At 36.6% G+C, this 27,917-nt stretch overlaps 1 protein-coding gene and 1 long non-coding RNA gene across 2 annotated transcripts in view; one reads left to right on the top strand and one right to left on the bottom strand.

The window, feature by feature from the left end:
- LOC134744433 (uncharacterized) overlaps positions 1-26,497 on the bottom strand; it is an 82,494-nt gene extending 55,997 nt beyond the window's left edge. The window contains exon 1 of the long non-coding RNA XR_010128089.1: positions 26,359-26,497. This is a non-coding gene — a long non-coding RNA (uncharacterized LOC134744433). The remainder of the gene's footprint in view (positions 1-26,358) is intronic.
- LOC134744406 (mitochondrial glycine transporter B-like) overlaps positions 1-27,917 on the top strand; it is a 373,541-nt gene that overhangs the window by 165,432 nt on the left and 180,192 nt on the right. The window lies entirely within an intron of this gene.

The following is a 27,917-nucleotide window of genomic DNA, read 5'->3' as shown; positions in this document are numbered from 1 at the left end:
CAAAACAAACACTTAAAATCCAGTACCAAATCATACGGGATTTCGGCGTACTTAAACCCAATTAGTTTTCCTCATTTCCCTCGTCTGCATTAATAAAACGAAATGAAGAGCAGAGAGATCTGTTTTTCATTCAAAATGTATAGCAGGCGGCGTAATTAAAGGAAAACTAAAGTCCAATTAGTCACGGATTGTAATGCAGATAACTAACTACATATATTTAAGGACATTGTATTAAACAGAAACTTGATTTTAAAATAGTGTTCATATGTCTATTTTGTCACTACACAGTCCTTGACTGTGATCCTTGATTACCTTTTTTAGATTAGGTATAGTTATGTTTTTATATTTGTATTTAGATTAATGGTAGTAGATAAGTGGTTTTGTGACAAGTTTTTGTATCAAATAGTGGATAATAGTAATAGGTAAATATTTTTATATATAAGTTCGTACGTTTAGAAGTCAATTCAGATCAAATCAATCAGACAAAATCAGCTAAACATATTTGCGTGTAAATTATTTTGAATACAGAGAGCTTACACCCTCAATTCAGGTTAAGTTTAATGCATCTTTTCAGTGGACATCGTAAAAAAACGGACTTTAAAATTAAATCTTTTAACTTAATCCTTAAAAGCATGTGAAAAAAAAACATTATGCTTCTTAAAAGAGTTGTGAAAAAAGTTTTAGAAAAAATATATACAAATCGTTAACTTTTGTAATGTCCACAAAAAGACGCCGGTTTTCTCTAAGGTAAAAACTTTAGTCATGAGTCAAGAGACTTATCTACTATTTAACGGCGCGGATAAATGCTAATTATTGTTAAATAATGCATGTTATTATCATCAAATCAATATGTACCTACCTATCTAACTGCCAGATTTTAACTTTAAGATACGTCAATTAATATATCTAGAAACGATATGGATTAGATGTGTCAGTATCAAAAATGACGTTTTGTTTGAAGAAACGTCACTTTTGACACTGACATATCTAATCCATATCGTAACTAGATCTATTAATTGACGTATCTTAAAGTTCGAATCGGGCCGGTCGCTAGGGATTTCATATTATTGTCACACCGACAAGGAACGACGTGGCACATAAATCAAGCTCCTCGACCATAAGTACATTGACGTCTATATCTAGCATAGAACATGAATGTATTGTTTTCAGTATCACATGCTGGTGTATAGATTGTTGAATCTATTTTGGTCACCAATAGACATTCCTACCGATCTACTGCATACTGAACGTAGTTTCAGGTGTTTCATTTCAGAAACATACCAGTATGTAAGCTCATTTAGTGTTTTCAATAAGAATGGATCATAAATTAAGGCTAAGATTAAGATTGGTCTACTTAACAAAAAAATGTAGATACTTTGTACAACACATGTAAATACATACTGGGTTATATATATATGGACGAGAAAGCTCATGATAAGAAAGTAAATACAATTTATTTAAATGTTGATTTTTCATAAAATGTTCCGGACTTTTTTATTATAAAAATAGGTGTATAATTTGTTTTTCTAAATAACTATAGTCTTGTTATATTAACCAAGTATATCATAAATGTCTAATAAATTGATACTTACTTTTAAGATATTTCGGTAACAAATAGTCAATAGTCAATATATTCTTTATTCAAATAGGCCTAGCAACAAGCACTTTTAAATTGTCAAGTTTTAAATATTACCTTAATCTAAATATCAGAGCAATTTATTGATGCAGTTATTATTATTCTTAAAAACATTTAATTATTAAAGATATGTCAAACTTAATAATAAGAATTCACAGCCCGCAGGGCAGCTTGTGGCGAGCTGTTGGGGAGTGACGACCCCACGGACCCGAGTGCTCCAGAGAGTCGGTCAGGGTCTCCGTCTCCGGCGTGTCTTCGTCGGTCGGAGTGGACCCCAAGGGGACCCGCATGACTCTCAGCTCTGGCTTGCCTTCATTGGCCGTCCAGAGGGGAGTCGTAAGAGCTATATGCTCCAGGGGTGGAAGTGAAAGATGCATAAGACGCGAGTTGGCACAGTGGCTGTTAACATCAGACACTGGGTAGAAAGCGGCGCACACCTCTCGACACCCCTGAGCCGCTCACACCGGTGTTGCTCCTGGTCGTCTTCACGACGGCAGTTTCAGGGGCCCATCTAGTAAGCGGCAAGTCACCACCTGCCTCGATAACGTGTGTTAGCATTGTTATGGCAGGTGTCCGGACTTCTTTTCAATAGCCCAGTCTCATTATCCACCCGAACTTCAATCCATAGACCGGTATACTGTTCACTTTTTCTACAATAGTCCCAATGCCTGCTGCGACCGGTTCATGGGTGTCTATTGTTGCACCTGTGAACGGGTTCCAGCAGGCGTTCTACATGACATTAAAGCTCTCCAAGGGGCCTCTACGTGTTGGATCTATATCCCCACGCAAGCCTATCAAAAGGCCGGGATTTATAGGCCCGTGAAATCCGAGGAGATACAAAGAATTCACAAAAGGATCGTCAAACACCAAAATTGTATAAAAAATACTAGTCTAGAAACTTTCTAGAATAAAAATCTAAATGTCAAAAAATACGGATTACCTAATATCATCATTATTAACACAATAATAAATAATTAATTATTTTCAATCACAATCCCACGGTGTTTCATCATTCATGTAGTCTTGTGTGCTATAATATTGTTCGATTAAAAGTTTAGAATATACACTAGTCTAAAAAAATAACGTTTAATGTTTTGTGTGTCGTTGGCGTACGAGTCGCCACTAATTCATAGTTTTAAGTCATGTCCCCACTGAATACCAGCGCCATGGATTTCCGCGGCATTATGCTGAGTACCCATTTTAGCGTCCTATGTTTTTTTAATGTCTGCATGTCTTCTTTTTCTTTGTGTGCTATGTTGTGGCGTTAAATAAATGTATTTTTTTTCTTTCCTTCTTTCTTTATTTCTAATGATTACATATATTTACAGCAATACTAATTTACATGCATGGGCAACAAGGTACCAGTAAACACGGAAACACGTATCAATACCAAAGCATAGTCCATAAATTTGTTAGTAAAACAATGAAACAGACACTAACTATTCACAAAGGAGGCACACAATACCTACTCCATTTGTACGCGTATCAGTATTCAATGCTTGATGCTCATGCATACTTTATGGTTCACTTGCTTTGAGCCAGATAGTTTAGGTGGTTGGGGTACACGGTTGAGCGTTGAGTTAACTAAAGATTAATAATAATAAAGACAGTCAAGCATCCTTATTTTAGCGCCTTGTCGGTTTTAATTCTAAAGGAACAAATTTTAACCTTTTTGACGCCAATTACGGATATATCCGGACCGTAGGTCCAACGCCGAAGACGGACTAATCCGTCACAGAGCAACATAGACCTACGTGCATATGCATAAAGTTCAACTTCAATTTTGACACTTCGGTGACGTGGCGTCTGAGTGATAGCTTTTGTGTTTGACACGGCGTCGAAAAGGTTAAAGGACACGAAGTCATGCAACAATTGGGAACTAAAGAAAGCTTAAATAAGTATATGATTTATCGGTGAAAAAACTTTGGGAAGGTTTTTTTTCCACTGCAGACTAGATTTATTTTATGATCTTATATTATTTACATACAGGGTTTATTTTTAACTACTGATGTGCCCTCAGAAAGTTTCCAAAATTGCTAAATTACGACATCGTTTTTTTTAGAAACCATACATATTTTTGTATGGGGATTGAAAATTTCCATTTACAAATGAATGTTTTAACTGTTACGCTTTTATATCCGAGAACTTTTCCAACTTTTTCGAAACTTTCCGCAATTTGCACATGTGTATTTGAAACCCTTCGCTATACTCTGCAAAGTTTATTAGTAAATCATACGCAACGGCATAAACTTAGTATGAAACTTGAGTTTCAATTGTTAACTTGGCTCTGATTAAACTAAAAGCAGCTCAGTTTCAGCTGTAATACTAACTGTGCACTAACTGTGTTGATGTTTAGTTGTTTACTTTGCCTAGCAGTTGACGACTTAATCTGGCAAGATATCCCAGTCTGTATCAACAATTAAGTAGCTTAAGAGACAAGAACCCGCCCCCAAGAAGGAGCTCCCATACAATTATAGTTACGCTCTCATTTAAACGCGACACGCTGAAATAACATGGAAGTTTGCGTGAACATTAAAGCAAGACATACCAAAGAGGATATAATAAGATAGAGCGGTACTGTCATAGTAAATTTTGTAACCGCTGTAAATTCACTGCCATCTATCGACATACTTTAAAACTAAAAATGAAGATTTATAAAAATACGTTAAAATGTATTTAAATATGGATAAATGATTTTTTATTTGTATTAATTATTTTTATATGATTTTGACCCATGTTCTTTCACTCATCATCATCATCATCATCATCATCATGTCAGCCGATAGACGTCCACTGCTGGACATAGGCCTCCCCCAAGGCTCGCCACTCCGACCGATCCTGTGCCGCTCGCAACCACCGAATTCCCGCGACCTTCACCAGGTCGTCGCTCCATCTCGTTGGAGGCCTACCGGCAGTTCGTCTTCCGGTACGCGGACGCCACTCCAGAACCTTCCGGCCCCACACCGGCCATCAGTTCTGCGAGCAATGTGCCCCGCCCACTGCCACTGATGTGCGTTAAAATTATAAATAACAAACGAAACCGTAAGCGCCCTCTATACGAGAGTAGGCCAAAACTAGTGGCGCCCTCTGATCGAGAATCAAATTTTCGTGATTTTCGAGGCACGTTTTTTCCTTAGACTGTATCCATCTATTACGGAGTTATATCTATCTTTGGACATACTTATGTCTATGTCTGGTATCCGTTTTTGTTGCTAAACTTGTAATAATTAACGTTATTTCACAAGTGCGTAGCTTCGATCGTATGGCGACGGATAGGTTGTTGTGACCTTTAGGATAAGATAGGATATCTTCTTGAAGTCTTAAAGTTGGGTAGGTATCCGAGTTTGTAATTATCTGAAATATAAACTTAATAAAAACTGGCAGAATTGTAAGTATGCAAAATACACTGTAAATTTAAATTAATTCGGCAAATAATACAAAAGGTAATCACGGTCTATATCCCGGTCAATATAAGTCTAGTAATTCGGCTTATTTATATACGTTGACACTTTTGTTTACCTACAATGGCATATTTTTGATAATTTTAACAAACCATTGAGTTTGTATATCAAAGCTAAATGAGAATATTTTGAAGATAATACGCTTTGTTTTTGTTAAATGATTCTAGTATAAGTTTTTAACAAGATTTTATAAAAGACGTGTAAGAAAAAAAAACATTCCTAAATATTCAACGTAATTTGGGCCATCCTGCATATTCTTCTCATACATATTAGCCACAATGAATTGTTTTTAAGTACACAGGCAATACACTTAACTTATTAAAATGACGCTGCCAAACATAACCTTGCATTCTCCAATAAAGATAATGCCATGCCATGACGTAACAAAGCTTTTAGTATATCAAAGTGCATTAGTACTGATCTAACAATGTTCATGAGATTTATCATTTGCATTTCCGAATACAGTATCTCGAACACTCGGGCTGAAATTAATGTGGAACGTTTATCTTCTTCTTCCTCGCGTTATCCCGGCATTTTGCCACGGCTCCTGGGAGCCTGGGGTCCGCTTGACAACTAATCCTAAGAATTGACGTAGGCACTAGTTTTTACGAAAGCGACTGCCATCTGACCTTCCAACCCAGAGGGGGAACTAGGCCTTGTTAGGATCAGTCCGGTTTCCTCACGATGTTTTCCTTCACCGAAAAGCGACTGGTAAATATCAAATGATATTTCGTACATAAGTTCCGAAAAACTCATTGGTACGAGCCGGGGTTTGAACCCGCGACCTCCGGATTGAAAGTCGCACGCTCTTACCGCTAGGCCACCAGCGCTTCAATGTGGAACGTTTATATTTAGGCAAATGTGTGTTAAGGATTTCTGATAATTGGGCCTTGATAGTTTAAGATCTGTATTAATATATTTAAAAAATCGTGCCCTCATGCTAATATTGATGCCCGAGGAAGCGAAATATTCCGATATTGAATTGGCACGAAAAGCAGAATTTTGAGCGTTGCAAAGATTTCAAAACACGAGGGGTTAAATAAACTTTTCTAACTAGTGAAATACATTTTTTTTTTCACTACACCAACGCGAAGAAAATATTAACTGTATAACATTACAAATAAAATTCAAATGAACACCATGAAATATTTATCATCCAAAATTACCACTTTTTAGGGTTCCGTACCCAAAGGGTTAAAACTAAGACTCCGCTGCCCGTCTGTCTGTCAGCACTCAGCAGGCTGATGTATCTCATGAATACTATAATAATAATATAATAGCGGCAACAGAAATACATCAGCTGTGAAAATTTCAACTGGCTAGCTATCACGGTTCATGAGATACAGCCTGGTGACAGACAGACAGACGGACAGACGGACAGCGGAGTCTTAGTAATAGGGTCCCGTTTTTACCGTTTGGGTACGGAACCCTAAAAAGTACGGAACGGTTTTTTTAAAAGTCAATTCCAGCCAACATGAGGAAACATCTCAAAAATTGCATCATGTTACTTTGCCACCTTCATTAATAAAATGCAACTGTCTTATCAGTATTTGAAGTATAAAGAGAGCGAGCTGAAATGATGAAAAGAATATTATTATCATTACAATCCAAGCAAAAGTGACACCTTTTTAATTCTTTCACAAAATAAAGGATGTGACTTCGCACCAATGACAGCTCACCGCAACAGTCACTGTGTGCGCAAGATTTCCGCTCCACCGGGCCCTTTGAGATTCGGATCACTATGATCAGTGACTAATGATGGCTGACCGGGAAAGAAAGGGTAATAGGCTTACTGGGGCGGTGTTCCACGTTGTTTTTTGACATCAGTTATGTTTAGTTGCTGGCCAGTCAAGTGTCGTAATAACACCCAACTACTTATAATTTAGTACTGCAACTGTGGTCAACAAGTTCAATACGTAATTAAGTATAAATAATATAAATATTAAGGTTATTTTTAATTTGGAATTTTCTTCCTTTATAAACAAGCATACCTGATGGTAAGCTGTCACCGTAGCCTAAAAATATTTTGCCAAGGAACTAAAACATTCATTCATTTGTATTGTTGATACGTAATACGTATCATGGGCACATTGAATTAGTTTTTAACAATTAAAAACAATTTTATTAATACTAATATAATTTTCGATTATATTAATATTAATAATATTGTTTTTAATGGTTAAAAACCAATTAACCAAAGCTTGCCGAAGACTTGACTTCAGCAAATAAATGAGGTCATCTTTGTACTTTTAGTTAGACACGGTCGTGAAACATTCGGTCTGACAGAACAAAGTGGACCGAATTAGACCAATCGATGCAATCCCGCGACTACACAATAGGTACTACTCTCTGTAAAACATTGTCACGTAAAATTTAAATTAAAACTAAAACATTTCGATTTTTGTCATCTTAATGCATGCATGCGTTGACGAACATGGACGAATAAATAAAGAAGGCTTTTCACTGAAGCAGTCATAAAAACAAGATATCAAAGCCTTTGGCGCCGCTACAGCCTTATTTATATCCATAGACGCAATGAATAATAAAAATACAGAATTGGCCCTTCATTTCATTTACTATTTATTCAATGGAGCGCTACTCGTCGACGTATTATCTTATTTACAAAGCGACATGAAGTGTGTGTTACATATGAGGATTAGTGCGTGCTGAGTGTATGATACCGGTTGGTAGCACAGGGCTAATGTATATACAGAAATCTTACAAAATCTATATTTTATAGTTTAATACTAAAAATGTGCGTTACTCAGTTGCGCCTAATAAGGCAAAAAATATTCTGTATAAAAAACAAAACAAGATTATAAAAAAATGCATGTATTATACACTACCTAGTTTAAGCATAAGGAGGTGTCCGGCTTAAATAATCGGTAAGGTAACAAATAAAGGAAGGATTATCTGACTACTATTCGGCGCATCAGTTTGGTCGCGACATGATTACTGTTACACTTTTAACTCTCGCGTTTTGTACACAAACCCAGTTCTCTCCAACGAGCGTCACTATTATCCTCGGATCAAACACCCGAATATTGTTAGTGTTGCGTGTCGTGCCGTGGACAATAAACATTAAACAGAAACTGGTAGATAAATTTATTTGTCTACCCCGAACATTTATATAAACTAATGTCAGCTAGTTTAGTGTTGTTTACCAATATCTCAATTGACATTTGCTGGGACGTCAGTCTTCCGTGACCACAGTGCAACCTAGTTGAAACGTCGGAAAAAAGGTAACATAATGAAATTTAATCGCGCTAGACCCGGTAATGATAATAATTATGGTTACTGTTATAAAAGTGGAGCGGCAACGGGCAAATCAAGGCCATTCATACATGCTTCCGTCCAGTCCGCGGCCTTATTTCCCGAATTCAAGATTCTTGAAATATTACATCAAGGTTGCAAGAATGCAGAATGTTTTGACTAGCTCTCATCACATTTGTTATGAAAGTGAACATCGATCACAATAGCAGTTTAATGGCTACTGATGGATCGGAAGCTGTTAGATAATGCACGTTACACACGGCCCGATTCGAACTTTATGATACGTCAAATATTACGTCTAATCCATATCGTATCTAGACGTAATATTTAACGTTCGAATCGGGCCGTATGTACTTACTGCTAGCTGTGCTTTACTGAGGCTTCGGGGTGTGTTTGATGTATTGGTTGCTTTTAACCTTTGGTATGCTTAGTAGCAGATCTGCTCCATATATGTTCAACTTAAACATGAAGTTGTCTAGATTACTATTTAAATATGTGCATGACTTGTTTACATTAAACGTGAACGTGGCCGATTACCTTACACTTAGATAGATATGCAACATAATTTATGTTATATAAATCCAACGTCGTAAGGCTCCGTTACAATATAATTAGAACCTTTCATAAACCAAATAAAGTACCCTTTTTTTGCTTTAATGCTTTCTCAAATAAACGAAATTTATCCTAATTTACTAATACAACAAGGTTCAAATTAAAAATAGAAATAAAAATGTATAATGGGCCTTAATTACTTCTTTAATCAGTAAGTACTTACTTACCTACTAAATACTTAACACTCATCGATTGGGACTTCCCCGAAAGTATACTATGTATAATACGTATGACAGGATAAATACCTAGGCGGATAGGAGATAAATAGGTATCAAGTCGTACTTGTAAAATCTGAATGCGGCTCCCAGTCTACAAGCATTTCTACACGCTTCGTTTGCTGCGAGCTTCCAACCCATTCAAAAACGACGTAACTTCATACCACCGTCCACTCTATTACCTAACAGGATTGAAACCTTACTGCATAGACAATAAGGCTCAACAATAGTCAGTTAAGTTAAAATATGTTCCAATGACATGTAGGTCCTTTTTCGTGTTCAAGCAACGACTATCTCTTTACCTTATCGGTGTGTTCCGTCACCGTATAATAACTTTTCCGGGAGTACATTTTATGCGTCGATGGATAAAGATGAATTAGTCCTAAAACAAAGGTTTTCTGGTGGTTAATTTTACCATTAAACTCTGATACCGGTATATAATTAAAGAAATGTTATCAAAATGTAACTCTTATGTAACGCTAGCAAGACAAATTCCTATGGGTATAGGAATTACGGTGGTTTTCTAGTACTGACAGGAATATTGTATCCAATAAGCCTGACATCGTGCTGATAGATCGATCGCAACGCCGGGCCGTGCTCGTCGACATCACCATCCCTCATGATGAGAATCTCGTGAAAGTCGAGAAGGACAAGTCTAGTAAAGTACCTAGACTTGGCTCACGAGATAACCGCCATGTAGGATGTTGATTCGACGATCATTGTCCCGATAGTCGCTTCAGCGAACGGTTTAATAGCGAAGTCTCAACCAACACCTTGAGACTCGCCAGTTGGTTGGATCAAGGGTCAGATGGATGCCGAAGGTGGTGGTCTTGAACGCAGCGCGGATAGTCCGGCCATTCCTCTCACTGCGGCCCTGACCACCGGCAGCTTGGGCCCTGCCCCGCTCTAGGGTAGGTTTTTTATAATGTGTTTATATGTATTTTGTATTGTTTTGTTATGTGTTTTTATATGATAATTGTAATCGAATTGAAACTGTTGTGAGACATACTAATATTAAATCATTTTACGGTTTAGACTCACTTGTTTCACTTGTTTTGTCTAATTTCAATCGGGATAGCGGCTGGGCTGTGCCGCCAGCATGGAAGCCTGTGATTCCTCAGCAGAATGCCGGTGAGTGTTGTGACAGTGTAGTGGACATAGTGAGTTCGTGCTGTGTGGCGCTACAAGTGTTAGGTGACCCAAACCCAAACACACCACTGTGCCCGCCTACAACGATAGCGCAAGACCTCCCCCAACCGGTTTTCTCGGCGCGCGGCAGCGGCAGTACGCAACACACGGTCGTCGTGAACGCTGCTCGCACTATTAGTGCTTGAGAAAGGAGACCTAGGCTCTCCGAAACATGTCGCGCGAGTGACTAAAACAAGTGAGTCTAAACCGTAAAATGATTTAATGATAATTGTATATCTATATTGTAAAAAAACTAGCCTAAGATGAAAAATTAAATAATGATAATAATAATTCAAAAATAACAATGTACATACATATAAACTTGAGTGATACGGTTCACCCTTGACCGCTTTATTGTTTGCCGTACGCCGGTCGGGTACGAAATTGGAAATGTTATATTCACATGCTAAGGGTTACAAGTTACCGGGCCTGACGAAAATTGCCATTTTTTTCGCCAGAATTTAATGACGTGTAACTTTCTCGAGAGTAATACAATAAGCCCAACTTTTTTTTACGAGAGAGGAATATATTTCCTACAAAAAAGGACGTATTATTATATTTCGGGTATAGCTAACTTAATTTGGATTTTGACTGTGGTTCATTTTCACTTATGAGCAATTCAATTTCAACTTAAAATATATGCTGCTAAAAATATACTGATATATGCTGTAACTATTCTAATTATAAGCGTTCCTTAAACGATTTAGTTTTTGCGAGAAATTAGAAACCGGGGTCAATAAAATATTAAAGTTTTTTTCAAGATTAATATAGTTAGGTCCTGTACAAGTGTACCTACATATAGTTAAATTTTTAAGGTGCCTGAATTTTACTTAAGATTTGTACACATACGGACATCTGAAAGAGTTCTAATTATAAATTGCGTTCTGTTTAAGTTATAAAAAGCACATAATATGAATAAGGTATTTATTCATAATCCTGCAGTCCCACTCAGTCAATACGTTCATAGAACCTTTTTTAGTGACAAATGAATAAGGGACACCGCCTTCCCAATCACAAACCAATACACCAAATTCATAAACACTTAATACCTTTTTCTGTTGAACGGGAGAATAGCCTGACCTATTCCTCAATTCGGGGACTTTTATTGAATTCTGAAGGTTGGAATCTTCAAATCGCGTGAAATATGGGATATTACCGGATTCAAATGTTCGTGCTGACAGTTTTGTGGCTTGGTGAGAAAAGTTTTATATCATATTCTTTTAAAGTTATATTTCATTTATTGATATATGCGATAATATATTATTTTAATAATTGTAATTATTTTTTGTTTCTCATTTGCATGTCACATTTGCGTAATTCAATTTTACGCGAATCCATTGAAAAAGCAAGTAATGGCTATAGCTGCTTGCTTGCTACGTCGGTGTCGTAGCAATATCCATGACGTAGCAAGGTCTACAACATTGCAAGCTCTACGCCGTAGCTAAAGGTAGCAACAATTATTTAGCGTATAATCAAAATGCTTTTAACGTATAATTTTAAATTATTTTCGAGACAAGAAATGTTCAGTTAGACTAGAATCTTGCCAAGTGTGAGAACGTCGGGCATATTAACAAATATATATAAAATTAACTGATATTATTAAGTGAATGAGCTTTTTTAAATAATAAATAAATAATATAGGACATTCTGACACAGATTGACTAAGTCCCACAGTAAGCTCAAGAAGGCTTGTGTTGCGGGTACTCAGACAATGATATATATATTATATAAATACATAAGTACATAGAAAACGCCCAAGGCTCAGGAACAAATATTTGTGCTCATCACACAAATAAATGCCCTTACCGGGATTCGAACCCAAGACCATCGGCTTCACAGGCAGGGTCACTACCCACTAGGCCAGACCAGCCGTCAGTGTTTTACTACCTCATTGCCGATTTTTTGAAAATAGTCTAATAAATTGAACCCAGATTATTAGGTAAGGCAGCAACTCTAAACTGTTACTCTCAGTAAACCAAACGACCAAATTGTAACAAAATTGTAATTTATTTCATCTCGTCTTTGTAATAGTCATACAAAACACATTCTGGATGACAAATGTAGGGTTTAATATGTGCTGGTTTGCTAGTTTTATGATAAATTACATAATTTATTACACTTAAAGTAGCTGCTACCCGAAAATTCACATGTCACCTTAAGTTATTATGTCGAAAGCCTCAAGTTTCCAAAGTTAGAGAATACCTCGAAAATTTGATATAGTATCTATTTATTTAAGTTATTAAGTTATGCGAAAACTGAATGTTTGGAACGTTCAACACGTTAGTCCGTGTCAGGAATCTCGGATCCCCGGCCATTTTCGATCGCTTCCGGGTCAAGTGCGGATACAATTGGAGTGCGGCTCGCCGGATTTGCTCGCTCACTTGACTGATCGCTCATTTCGCTCGCCTGTTCGCCGTTTCTGTCTACTCCAGCTAGCGAGCTAGCTAATCTACAATTTCGTCTCCACTAGGCTTGTGACTAGGGAGGCTAATTCGATTTCATTTTAGATATCATTTTGATATCAAAATAATATCTAAATTATGTCATTTTGGTTTAATTTGCCGTGTCTCGTTCCAGCAAGTACCTCACGCAAGTACATATACGGACAAGTACGAGCTAAATGGACGCGCGAAAGATGACTAAATGACATTACTTAGATAATTGTTCATATGTAATCAAGGGCCTGACACGGCTGACACTCTTTGATAGAGAAAGATAGTCTTATTGCGATTCCTATAAGAGGAAAGAGAAAATAGTGCCATGCTTTGTCCTTATCACCGACCGGGTGGCATCATAGGTAGGAGGCGATGGCGAAATACCGAAATTTATAAGAGTGAAAGAGAAAAAATCCTATGCTGCCCAAATTTTATATGAATATTCTTTCTCTTACCCCCGGATGCTCGGTGGCGTGTCTATAACTATACTTGTATATAAGGTCTTAAAATTTTGTATGTATGTATGTATGTATGTATAAACTCTTAATTGTACAAAACACAGAACACAAATATGGCACAGAATAGGCAGTACAAAGGCGAACTTATCCCTTTAAGGGAAATTTTAACAGTTTGGTTTATTTTTATACATATTCGGAGATCACAGTACACTGGTTTACATAGAGCGAGTTTCTTAGTAAGTGCTACGAATATCAGCTCAGTTCTGATCGTAAAGATGTGACTTACTGCTCAGAATGTTTCCAGGACGCTTATTCGGATTTTTATAACGGGTTATGAAATTGATTTGGATTTGTTATGGATATGATCTGTCAGCTAGATGGTCTGACCAAGTTAAGAAGGCCACCTCAGGCAAATTTCATCAAGCGGTGAGGGCTACGATAAATCGAGACCGATGGAAACAAATCACAGGAACTACACTCAGCAGCAGAAGTTGCTAAGCGGGTGAGGTGTTCAAAATGACCTAGACCCGCTCTTATTCTCTTAACAATAAAGCCGCGTCAAGATCATTTTGAACACCTCGCCCGCTTAGCAACTTCTGCTGCTGACTGTACCAAACCAAAGTGCTCACGATCCTTAGTAATGAGGGAAAAAAGAAGAACAAGAAGAGATTTGAAAGCTATAAACAGTGCCATTATTTCAACCAAAAAAAGTAACTTGGCAGCTGACAGATTGTATCTAAAATAAATCCAGATCAAATTCATAACCTGTTATTACAATCAGAGTAAGCGTCCTGTGTAAGCTGCTCTTCACGCCAGAGCCAGGGTACGGTGAAATATGGCGGCGTGCTCTTTATTCCTCCTAAGAGCTAACTCTAATACTAAGTAATAATAGGCATATATTTATAAGAATATTTCTTATGTATCAATGGAAAAAGGAAAAGCTTGCTTAACGTTGGGAATCTGTTAAGGTGTAAGCCTCAACCTGTGATCATATACCATAACTATTATTCACAAAACTGACATAGATTCCTAGTAACAATGTGTTGTTAAATTTATGACATATTTCCATTAAAGGCAAACACATTGTCTGGCAAAATAAAAGCAACATAAATCTAGATCTGTATCCGACCTATGCTATCCCAGGAGTGACTAGGACAATTCCTTACGACATTGTACAAATTGTTCCAAGTTTACCAACGTTTAGATAACAGTTTCGTTCCAACACAAAAACAGTGATCATGTAAAGTCGCCATCAGATATATCGGAACGGCCGTGGTGCTCAAAAATATCTGAACACGCACTCTTACGCCTTGACAATAGAGGCGTGTTCAGATATTTATGAGCACCTTGGCCGCTCCGATATATCTGATAGCAACTGTACGGGTTTCGCACTACTTTGAACGTTTTTCTATGTGACGTCGTCAGAACGTGATGCTGTTCACGTACTTAATAAGAAAAACATCCTAAAGATAAGTATTTGAAGACTCGAGAATTTTATCCCTTCAGTCACAAAACAAGTAAAAAGCTTTTAGGCGAAGTTTTAATACGGTTTTAATCTTTTTCATCTCTGGATGATAACGCTTAAAATTATATATTAAAAGATTGTATCCAGAATAAAGCTTTATGAATCTAGAATAACGTTCGTTCATTCCAGTCTATTTTTGGGATTTTAATAAGTATCTATTAACATGTAAATGCAATATGTAATTTATAATGTTTTAACATCGATACTAGGATTTATGCTTGCGTTTCATATTAAATTATAAATAAATAAATAAATATTATAGGACATTTTTACTAATTGAATAAGCCCCACGGTAAGCTCAAGAAGGCTAGATGTGTTGTGGGTCTCTCTCACGCAGGAACAAATATATGTGTCATCACACAAATAAATGCCCTTACCGGGATTCGAACCCGGGCCCATCGGCTTCATAGGTAGGCTCACTACCCACTAGGCCAGACCGGTCGTCAAAAGTAATTACTAATTCAAAGTAAGTAATTACTTTATTCTATTAGTAGTCGTTATTAACCTACAAGGCCATAATTTGATTCATATGTGCTGCAAAAATAGATACTAAATTGTTTTATTAAAGTAACTCAACCAAGGCAACTGTGTTTTAAGTTGACGATACTTATTTTCTTCATAACACATAGTATAAGTACTGATTTAAACTTTCACGATTTTTACTCATTATTATTTACAACGACGGGACTTAATCGCGTAAAATAAGTATTAAATTCGTCGAACGTCGGAGGTGAATTTAATACTTATTTTACGCGATTAAGTCCCGTCGTTGTAAATAATAACATAGTATAAGTATTTCTAAATAAGTACCAACTTGTAGAAAAGCGCGATTGTCACACATCGCCATGATGAAAAGAAACAGAACCATTAGAATTTTATAGACCACTATTCCAACCACACCTGGGCTGTTTTACTTAAAGGGGTCCACTGACTATCAGTCCGCCGGACGATATCGGCCTGTCAGTTGTTCGGAACTGTCAAATTTTTGTTCTAACTGACAGGCCGATATCGTCCGGCGGACTGATAGTCTGTGGGCCCCTTAACTATAAAGCCAAGGTTGACAGCCGTCTGTGTGTACTATCTAGTAGGCCTTCTTAGCCATTAAATCATATAAACCATTCAATAAATATATACCTATATAGCTACAGTTCCGCTTTAATCCATGAAACATCTAAATAAATGTGATATAGATCTACTTGTAACCTATTATTATATTGACGACATACTACTGGCATGTGACGGCATTCAAACCATTTAATCATACATTTACGATTATAATAAATAAATGCTTACTCAAACTCGATGTTATGTGTGCCTACGTCAGAATGAATGTCATATTTTGGTCAAAACATGAGCTCACGGAAAAAGAAAAAGAAATTCCACGCATTCCCTTGGAATGCCAGACCTTACGTTTTGAATTCGAAATTGTAAAAAGGAAAGAGCGAAAATAAGTTGCCAGTATGTTCGTTGCTAATGGAACGGTATACCACGCCTCAGTGGAGTAAGGTAAACGAGAGCCAACCTTTTTGAAAACAATATTTCTTTCCACTGAAGATATTGGCAGTTTCTTGCGGGATTCGATTATCGATGTTTATTTGTCAGATCCGACATTTCGTGTTGTCTTTCCATTTCGGAAATTCGTGTAGAAATTGCGCTTTTGGTTCAATCTGATTATATTCTCCGTGTTTTATTCTATTTTGAAGTAGACGTAAGCATTGTTTATACAGAAGACGTGCTAATAGAAACCAACACTTGTTTGTAGATATTACGTGACAAAAAGTGTACAATTTCAACGACTAAATCGATCAATTTTACATTTTTGCTCTAAAATCGTTGCCGGGCTCTTAAAATTTATTATTTAATAAGGACTAAGGGCTACTTGTAATTAATGACGCCCAAATCCTATACCTACTTATTAAAATAAAATTTTAATACAACAAATAGTAGACTTGTCGAGTGGTGTTTGATTAGGATCGGCGGCCTTTGACCAACTATGCTAATGAATTTTCTTAGTTTAAACAATAACTTATTAAGTATAAAGTTATAAGTCAAAGGTGTCATCACTGTCCTGATTATAGTTATGCTTACAAATAGTTAAACTAGGTTGCAAGGTCCGCTAGCACGTTATTTGCGGACCCATATATTGTGGTCTGTGCAAACAGCAGGGTCCCCGCATAACGCGTAATACAAATAATATCCTTTAAATTAAATTTGACCCGGCTGCGCTCTCACGGGTATCATGACCAAGTTTTCCTCACCTTGTACTGAGATTAAATTAAGCCGTAAACATCTTAATATTATCTTCAGGGCTGGCAAGTTACCGGTTCTCCCTAGGCAAAGAATTACACTTTTTTATGCTTACTTAGTTCTCGTTGGCGCTAAAAGCGAGATATTCTGAGGTAAATTTATGGTATTTATGATTTGATTTTTAGTCAAGCAACGTTTATGGAATTAATTAATTGTTAACTACATTTTTTTACATTTTTCTGAAACTAGCTTAAAGAAAATTTAATTGTTGCAATGTCCTTTTATTTAATACTTATTACATTCCCAACATCAGTCTCATATTTTAAACATTTCATATCTTTATCAAGTCACCTTATGAATATATCATCTACCCGTACCCTGTCATTGCAGAGTAGACTAATATTATTGGTAATTTGTCAAGAATTTTTGCGAATTTTCATTTTAACTTTAAGAGTTCTTACAATTAACAGATCTTAAAATTTTAATATAAATTTCAGTTCTTATATTTTTATAGTTCAAAAATGTCGAATAATGACTGAAGGATCTTTCAGGAACGGCCAAATATTTACATCTAAAAATATAGGTAGTAAATATACCTAGTAAATTATTTATTTATTTAATCGTATGGCACAGGTACATAATATTGCAGGTATATTGGCAAGCAATTATAATAACAACAAAATAATACTAAATTCAGATGTTAACATGTGTTAACCATGCAGCTGCATGGGTTGTGAGATGTAGCAAGTCTTCCGGTGGTCCAGAGTATGAATGCAGAGGACAGCGCTGGATAATGTGTTCCATTGTTTGAACCTCTTCACCACATTCACACAAGGTTGAACTGAATTCATTTTAAAGCTCTCTTAGGTCGGAAAGTTACAAGCTACGGTTAATAAGTAATATGTTACGAAGATCTCTTGCCGGGAATTGGAACATCCGCATCCGTATAACTACTAACATACATATGTAGAGAAAAGAAGATCTTCATATGGGACGACTTAGAAAAAATATTATAAGATTTAGTGAACTGAATCATGAATGGGAGAATGTATTTTTAGTAGAACAATTTATGATGCGCAACCTGTACATGTACATACATATCTGTTAATTTTATTAAATTATGACCTACTTATTTCATGTTTTGATTACATTATTCAATTTTTAAAACAGCTAAAATCATTAATCCTCATGTATTTTTTTAGTCTGATTGTCTACAAACTCCTACTTCGGTCACTGTAGGCCTTATATATTCACTCTTGCTTCAGTACGTATATCTACAAACATTTAGGGCCTGTTTCACAATGTCCAAGTAAAGTATTGGATAGCTAATTAACAAATAGATTAACTGCCAGATAAATTTTCCTACAAAAAAAGCACTTTATCCAGCAGATAAAGCTTATTTGGAGATTGTGAAACGCCAACGATGACTTTATTCGTCAGATAAGTGGCAAGTAGCTTATTCAGGACTTTACTTGGACATTGTGAAACAGGGCCTTACTCTATAAACTTTATTTGGATCATCTTCCTTTGTACAGTCAATATTTATCGTGTTTCAGAATACAGCGAAATGTGGAAAAAATTGCATTTACAGCAAAACAATATTAGTAGTTTCCCCTGCATTTTAAATGTTTTAGCAGAACAATATCGTGTCGTAGTCGTGCCGTGTAACCAATCTCTGACCCTGGCCGGATCCCAAAAGGTTCTCGAGATCACTCTTGATCTACTGAAACATTGAAACGCCTGCTCTAAGGCGAATGCCTTTCTTAAAATAGATTATTTACTTTTTGAATCCCTGATTCTTCTCTGATTAGCATGATTGAGATAGAAGATTCGAGCTAAATTGATTTTGGGCCTTGCCAAATAATTTCGCATAAAGTGGTAATAAACGGAGGTAATAATAGTTTTCAATGCAACTCATAATTTACGTACTCATATGCTCAGATTATCTTCAAACTCTCTGAAAATGTAGGAGCTCAAGTTACATACCTACCGAGTTAGCATTTTTGCATCTGAAATTATAACTTAAATAGATAATACATAATCGTACTTTTCACAAGATTTTGACAATCTTTTTTTGATTTAGCTCTACGAAATATTGTCTTCGGTTTCCGCGATGGTCACCCGTTGACCACGAACGCTGTAAAGGGTTCGAAACGTCGGGATGTATTATAAATTCAATATACGCGATATAATCCGTTTTCATAGTTTTATTTCATTAGCTCTACGAATCAAAACGTACCTCCATAAGATTTGGTTCTGGTTTCAGACGGGTAAGGTGTTTGCTTCGTTCCAAAACTTAAATGAGGCTAAAAAACAGCTATCAAATATTTAAACGAAGATAAAAGGTTTGCTTAATGCCAGTAAATATTCCCAATGTAACTATTCCTTTTAACCCAGTCTCTGAGGAGCCATTTAGTAGTTTCATTATGTCCATTTAGTTCAATTTAGTAGTTTCATTATGTCCCCCTAATTACCAAAGCGAATAGAAAATGTGAAGCCACATAAAATCTGCTCGAGTTTGGAATAAAGCCAAATCGAGATAAGCAGCCCTTAGAGAAATATCCTTTGTAGTCAACCTTAAGTTATAAGCCGGTTTGGCTTTAATAAGTTAATATTGATTTTGGCCAAACGGCAAATTAATGTCGGCCATCATGACAGTACTTTGCGGGTAAGACCCGCGATGGAATCTTCTGGTTAATTAGGCATTATTTTAGTTAAGCGCTGATTTCTATCGCGTTGTTTAATATCTGGGAATCAGAGCTCTGATATCCATGGCCTAAAAGTAAGGCTTCCGAACCAGAGGTAGTGGGTTCGAGTCCCAACTCATGTGACAGTATTATGAGAAAACTCAACTGTTCCTAATAAGACAAGAGGTCAAATAGAAGCAGGGGGGTGTCACTGCGCAGTTTAGGTATATTTGGCCGGCGCACCGCCCGGGAAGGTGTATGGCAGTGGGCTGCAGTGTTGCCAGATCGTCCCAAATAGGACGATTTTCCGTCCTTTTTAATGCCACACCGTCCCTTTGTCGTCTCTTCCTAACTACCGTCGCTTTTGGGCATCAAGCGTCCAGTATAAAAGATTTAGAAAATCTTCACCGAAATACCGTCCATCGACGGTAAATATCGAGTACCTAAGTAGCATTTGCCTATGTATTTGTCTATACATCGATCATTTGCCTGTTTTGAAGAAGCCTGATGTACTAACGACACACTAACATTGATAGTTTTGACTATTATCATTGATCGCAGGTACACAAATTATGATAAAAATGTTCCAACTTTGTTTTTGTCCCATTGTGATAAAAACCGTCCCTTTTTAGATTACACATCGTCCAGAACTGGGGATACGGGCTGGTAACACTGGTGGGCTGCCGCTCGGCTCGCACGATAGTCGTATCACGTGGCGCTCGCGCAAAATTGTAAATACTCAATGGCTTCGAAACCTAAATCGCGATCTAATCTGTATAAAAGATAATGTTCTGTTTACGGATGTCTGAATAAACGGAAGAACAAGGAAGCAGAAAAAACATTTTTTTTAAATTTCTGTCTATATTGACCGACATATTTTCAAAGGAATAAGTACTTCTAGGGATCCCTTATAGGTATAAGTCCGCCTTTGTACATTGTATATATTTTTGTTCTTTTATTGTGTTTGTAATCTGGCTTATGTACAATAAAGTGTTTACATACATACATACTTCTGTGGCATACCTACTTCCGTGAAAATCAGACAATATCTCCGGCTAAAAATTTTATGTTTACAGAATCAACATTTGTAATTCCTACATATTTATTTTAAAAATAATAAATCAGTAGGTATAGGTACAAAAACTTGTCAAGTGACAACCCCGTGCCGACACTCGCAGCTCGGTCATAAAACTGCGGCGCGCAAAGAAGATTCACGGTTCGTGCGCGGTTATAAGTTTCAATTTTGCTTGCAGGCGGCGAGTGTAGGTATAATTTTATACCTAAATCTGGCTTTTGTGAAGGAGTGAATTTTCTGTACGGGAGTCCTATTAGTTATTCTGTGATGTTGCGTTAGGCGGTCCTGGAAGAGGTCCCGGTTATTTATAAATATGTTAAATTTAAATAAACTATACATACAATATTATTCATCAGCTTACGAAAACGCGGTACAAATAAAATAATTTTACTAAATATTATTTATATAGAAAAATATATCATCAGTAGATCCGTTTTCACTTTACTCTTTTTCACATTTTCTTTCTAACTCCAAAGAGCTACGCTAACAATAGTGCCACAGGATATCATTTTGAAATACTATTTTGAAATTACCGTTATTTAAAAATAAATCATAAGTTATAATTAATGGCGGACGCTAACTCCACAATGTCACGTACTTGTTGCATCGGGATACCAAATTAACTGCTCATTCATTCATAATACTGCTGCTTGTCGGAATCGAATAACTGCTCGTCGAAATCGAATTGACGTTGGAATTTTGTAGGTAGCATGTTTTTAGTTTGCAATTTTCTTGTTGTTTTTAAAAAATTGCTACCGAGGTAAATCTGTATCAATAAATATTAGCGGAAAGAACAACGCGTCAAAAGTATCTAAGCTGTAATAACTAATACAGTACAATATAACTAATACTTGAAAGAAGACATAATGCAATAATTGCTTACGGACGTATCCTTTCTAAGAGATAGTTAAATTATAAGGTATTTTTTCATTTTCATTTTCATAAGGTAGTTCTTGAACAGAGAGGCAAAATCCGGAAGATGAAGAGCATCAATATCAAATCATTCAATTTCTTATTCAGTAAATACGACTAACGAGTTTGGTGATAGTCACAAACTAAATACGTCGTATGAAACGATTCGGAAGTAAAACATCAAAATTTGACTATTTTTTCTATAGTTTTTGTGCATTTGGTCCCATAGTCATATGATTCTCACAAAAAACAGTATTGATTGACATCTTGAAAAAATGGTCAGCAACTTCACCAAGCTAATTGTTCAAAGCATACATTCGTGCTATTTGATTAGTCAACGCAAGCTATAAAGCTGGTTTCAGTGACTATTTTACGCTGCCTAAAGCAAAAAAAAACCGCGGAAATGGTTCTGTTGTTTTTTGTAGGAACCCACACCATGGTTTTTAAATTGGGTGACTTTTATCAGTGGTGTATCACTCAATCGCACGCGCTAGGCACGCGACTGCTTCATGAGAACATGTCATACGATGATTGATGACCTTCTGCTGTCAAATAACGGTATTTAGACAGTAAGAATTCTATGCCTACTATTGTTTATGTTGTGTTATTCGTTAAATTTATAGTTCGGTAATTCTTGTTTGGTTTTCAAGACATTAATGATGCTTATGGATAATTTAGATCTTATTCTTAATGCAACTTCTGTACGTACTAAGATCTATAATCCCAGGTATTAAATATTAATGCAGATTTTCAATAACTATTCTAGATAACCTACTAATATACAGATAGATAACTCACAAGGAACCCGAAAGAATTTAACCACGTATCTTTTGCGGCCAAAACAAGGAAAAAAAATGAGTTTAAGTCCACAATTTTGCCAAATAAATATATATTGTTTTGTTTATTCGGTTTATTAAATGTACATAAAAAGTTAACGCTATTGGTAAAACTGTCACTTAAAATAAGTCTTTACTTTATTTTTCGTGAAACCTAGTTTTTGCAAAGAGTCAAGAGTCAAAATAATTAATTAATTAATTAATTAATTCAATATTTGACATCTTCACTTTTTGACATCTATCGATAAGAATATTTAGACTAGTTCCATAGTGGCAACATCGCCATCAAAAAGGCGTTTCGCTCTAAGTAACAATAAAAATATGTTTTTCTTTGAAATTGGTATTAACTTTGAAGCTAGGCGAATTCCAGAAAAGTTTATAGAACATTTTAGTCTTTAAATATGATAATGTATTACGGGTAAATACTGTTAAAATCTTTCGTGTTCCTCGCGAGTACAGTGTATATTGGGTCACCTCGCTCCAGGCTACATACAATTACGCAGATAGTCACTGTATTATTTATGGTACCTACAAATAGTGTACTCTGTATTTATGGTACGGAAGAAACAAGAAGATAAGTCAGACTGAAAAATAGCCGAGTAAATGGAGAAAACAACGGCAATGCCGTGTTGATTCATATTGCGCCATTAGAGACTGTGTGTTGTACGTTATTACCGAAGCCAGGAAAATATCAATTGGCTGGCGTTACTTCGAACTGGGGACTTATTCAGAAACGTAAAATGGTACCGATTTGAACTGTAGATCACATTAACATACATAAAAACGGTTTTTATTTCTGCAGGCATATGATGAATGGCGTTATTCACGAGCCAATATTTTTTAACACCGCATGGTTGAAAGGCAGAACTGACATTAGAGTCCGTCTAAGCTAACTTTGCACCAATTGTAATAGAACAAAGTGAGGATGTGTCATTATAAACGGCATATTTTCATAGAAATTTGACATTAACGATGACATTGCCAAACTTTGTCGTTGTAAATGCCACGCCGAGTTATCTTGGTCCGACTCTACCTCGCCGTCACGTAGATAAAAGGGACTGCCCGTACTAGTTAGGTGTTTAATGAAAACACTCCTGTTTACTAATCGAAAGTTTTTTTTTAATCGATCCACAGGGGGCGTTTTATTGAAAGTAGGTATGGCTCTAAGGGCACCTGTACTAATTTTTTATTGCATACAAAAAAAAATTGCTTATATTTTTTTGTAAACTAGTGTTATAGACAGCCAATCATTAAAACACTCCATTTAGCTTATTTATTTCCGAACTTATTTTAAAGTAGAGGGTGGGTTGATTTAACTTTTAAACAAAACTTAGCAAAATTTGGTACTGTGAAGAAAACTAATTCTGATGTTAACTGACATTTTAACCAACTTGTGAATTCCTGGGAATTCGTATTGGTATCTATTTAAGTCTATTTCGTCTCGTCCAAAAGCTGAATTTATCATTGAAGCTGAACTTTAGGCCTTTTAGCAGTAGATATTCGTTCTGCATTTAGACAGGAACGCCAGCGAACGTTTAGTATGGCAGGTATTCAGTTGTAATGTATGTACAGTCAATATCAAAAGTAGCGGATCAGACTACGCGTCAAAAGTATAATCTGCTTATAGCTTTACAAAAAGATGTATGTATGTATTTTATTTTTTTTATCAAACAAGTTAAACGGCACGACAGTAAATGTATGTATGTATAAACTCTTTATTGTACAAAGACATAGAACACAAATATGGCACAGAAATAGGCAGTACAAAGGCGAACTTATCCCTTTAAGGGATTTCTTCCATATATTAGATGTATGTCTAATATATAGTTAGCCTGCGTTGCCGATCACGATCTATGCATGGACTTTCTATTTACTGTTTTATTTATTGTGACGTGAAAATAAATGACTTATGTTAGCTTTATGTTAAACATGAACAGTTAGGTTAGGACAAATATATATTATAGTCCTCTTCATCGATTTCGATTACGGCGACCTCAGCAATTATGTATTACGCCTATTATGGGCCCTGAATGTAGCTGGCTAGGCCGAACTTGGTCTTAAAGACTCTTCTGCAGGTGTTACAATAGAGTTGGCCAAAAGCGTTATACGTATACGCGTAAGAGGGCTTCGGTCTCGCTTTACGTTGCTGGCGTTGTGCGGTTTTCCTCAAACGATTTGATGCGGTTAAAGATGGTTGACCGCCAAGATGACCTGTCTGTAGCAAGCTCCTCCCAACGCTCAGGGTCGATGGTGCAAGCGTTCAGGTGTCGTTTGAGCACGTCCGTATAACGCAGATACTGACCGCCGTGCTTCCGCCAATTCAGAGTAGAATACGGTTTTTGGCAAGCGGCGATCATCTATACGGAGGACATGCCCACACCAGGCCCATAGGACAAATACGTTTTAGCGCGAACAGCAGGGATGTATTTCCATTTGGAAAAATATTTGAGAACTGCAGTTACTTTTGGAGCGAATATTGATGTTGAGTGTACATCAAGTAAGCTTTGAGTGAGGAATGAGGGCATACTATTTGAGTTAAAAACGGTTCGGAAAATTGGCGTCTTCCTGTGGATAGTAGAATCATCATCATCACCATTGGCCACAGCATCATTACAGATGAAAGTTGCAGCGACTAAAGAGGTATTTTGAGGAGGTAGTCTACAGTCTACATCGACTGCGATGACTATATAGACCAATGTGAGATCGGAATTTCTTGCCGGTAGGATAGTAGAATAGCTAACGATTTTTGGGTACTTTTACTAAAATTGTTGTTACAGGTTTGAAGAAGTAGAAGGTTTGAACATACTCAAACCCCCGAGTATAAGAGTCAAGCAAGGCAAAGTCTAAAGGTCTAGCATGAAAATAAAGTCCATTTGTGACGTTTTACGTTTTCAACCGAAAGGTACCACATTGTCGGTTGTCGATAAGGTTGATTTCTAATTGAAGCTACATGGAAATAGCGCCTTACTGACAAGCGACGGTAAGTACCCTTTTGGTTGAAAATGGCACATTTATTTCATTATGTCCACAGGACACATAACCAGATAACCACTAATATGTACATACAAAAAGAGTTTAGGCGCATATTTGAGCATGATATGAATGCATTTTGATAACATAAGACTGTTTATTGGATTAAATAAATAGTTTGTAATTCAGATATCAGATTTTGTCATAATTAGAAGAACAGTTAACATCAAATATATAATTTGCTAAATTGAAATAGGAAGTTTGGGAAATTCTGTAACCGACCTTTTCCCGCATGTTTCCGTAGTTAATGGTTTTCTAAATATATTTTGACAAACGTTTTGCAATTACTCAGATGATTTAAGCTGATTTTTATTACGAGGGGAAATGAATGATACGTCTTGCTTCTCCATTTACTTAAAATCTGGGGCAGCATTATCATAAACAATGCAAAAATATACTTCTTTATTATCCTCCGGAATATTATATTGGCCTTGGGAGTAGCCTGGAGTTGTGTTTTCAATGGAATGTGTATGCATTGTGTATTTTTAGAAGGTGGTTTTATAAATTATCGATTTATAGTTATTTCGTTTCCGAGCCTATTTATATTTGATTGATTATTACGAGATTGTAAACTGTGTATTTTATTGACTAAAACTATTTTATTTACAGAATAGTTATAGTAGTTTAAAAAGCAATATTTTATTTTATTTTATTTAAAGTAAAGTTTAATATTATTTACTTTATTAACTGACCCAACTTTATCCCATAATTAATTTCGTCCAGACATAGGTATATAAAAACCGATTACAATAAAAAAATACATCTCACCTGAACGCACACCGTTAAATCAAAACGAAACAAACCGCTGAAACTTCGATATTATCACTTCCAACGTTCACTCACAGTCCGCGAGGGCAGTCCGCGCGTCCTCGCACTTCGGCGGCCTCGGGTGCACTGGCTCCAGGCTCCCGCCCCCCTTCCCTCTACCTGTTACAGGTACCATACATCCAGAACTAAGTAGCTAATATTGATGGATAACGCGAATTGATTTCCGCGCCGGCTCGTTTGCGTCCCCGATGCTTGTGTGTGGTCAAGGTACGAAAGCTGCACGATTTTCGGGCGGCTTTCAGAAGTTCCTGACTGATTTTTAGGGTTCCGTACCCAAAGGGTAAAAACGGGACCCTATTACTAAGACTCCGCTGTCCGTCTGTCCGTCTGTCCGTCTGTCTGTCTGTCACCAGGCTGTATCTCATGAACCGTGACAGCTAGACGGTTGGATTTTTCACAGATGATGTATTTCTGTTGCCGCTATAACAACAAATACTAAAAAGTACGGAACCCCTGGGTGGGCGAGGCCGGCTCACACTTGGCCGGTTTTTCTGTGTGCGCACGCTGAGTTGCTCGATTGGTTCAGCATTTAAAGCAATTTACATATTTTATATAACCAAGGAAATGTTTTTGCATTTTGAGTGTATTATTTGGTATATTTAATTTTTATGTTAGGATTCACCGTGGATTTCATATCGTCTCTTAAGTTTCTTTTGTCAAAACACTGCAGTTTCAATGTAGTTATGGACTTGTAGTTATCGACAAACGTTCATTAAGATACCCTCAATACCCTGGAACCTAAATAATGACACGACACACTACGGTTTTAGCGGAGTCGTTCAGCAAACTCTCCAGCTGTGGAATTTACACCCTGCTGATGTCAAACAAGCGATTACACGTTTTATATGTAGTTTACTAGGACCGGCATTTTGGCTGAGATACCCGTGGATTTACAAAGGGTCTATATATTACGATAACTTGCCATCAGACGCGCTGTATGCTTATTTGCCTTGCTTACGTGCAAATTTCATCTGCACCAATATTTATTTTCGTTAAACTCGATTCGTTTTCGTTACTCTGAAACTAATAATATGAAAACGGTGTAGCATGTAGCATAAATAGTCTTAAAACTAAATTTAATGTTACTCTAATAGTAGAAGTCTAGGAATAGTATGTATTCTAGTATTAGGCTCGGGTATTAGTTCCTATCTGAGGCTAAAGTTAGACGAACACCAAAGACTGTTCAAACTTCCGCTCACAAATAACTTTCCTACCGATGCAATCTAAACTGGTATGGTGTATTTCATAGACTTTACTGTTCTTACATCGAATTTAATAACGATAGTGGACGACTGGTTCTCCTTACAAGCGTAGTTCCCATTTTCTTCCCTAGGTATTACATGCTCCTTTACTTGGTTCATATAACTTTTTCTTTGTCTTCCCCTCCCTCTCCTTCGATTTATTTTCTCTTCTATGATGTTTCTGATGAAGTGGTCGTGTTGTAGCAGGTGGCCGATGACTTTTCCTCTTCTAACCAGTGTCGTACCGGTGCGTAACTA

The sequence above is a fragment of the Cydia strobilella genome, chromosome 9 (genome assembly GCF_947568885.1).
Source record: "Cydia strobilella chromosome 9, ilCydStro3.1, whole genome shotgun sequence".
In the NCBI taxonomy this organism is placed as follows: domain Eukaryota; kingdom Metazoa; phylum Arthropoda; class Insecta; order Lepidoptera; family Tortricidae; genus Cydia; species Cydia strobilella.
This window is presented reverse-complemented; position numbering and strand designations above follow the sequence as displayed.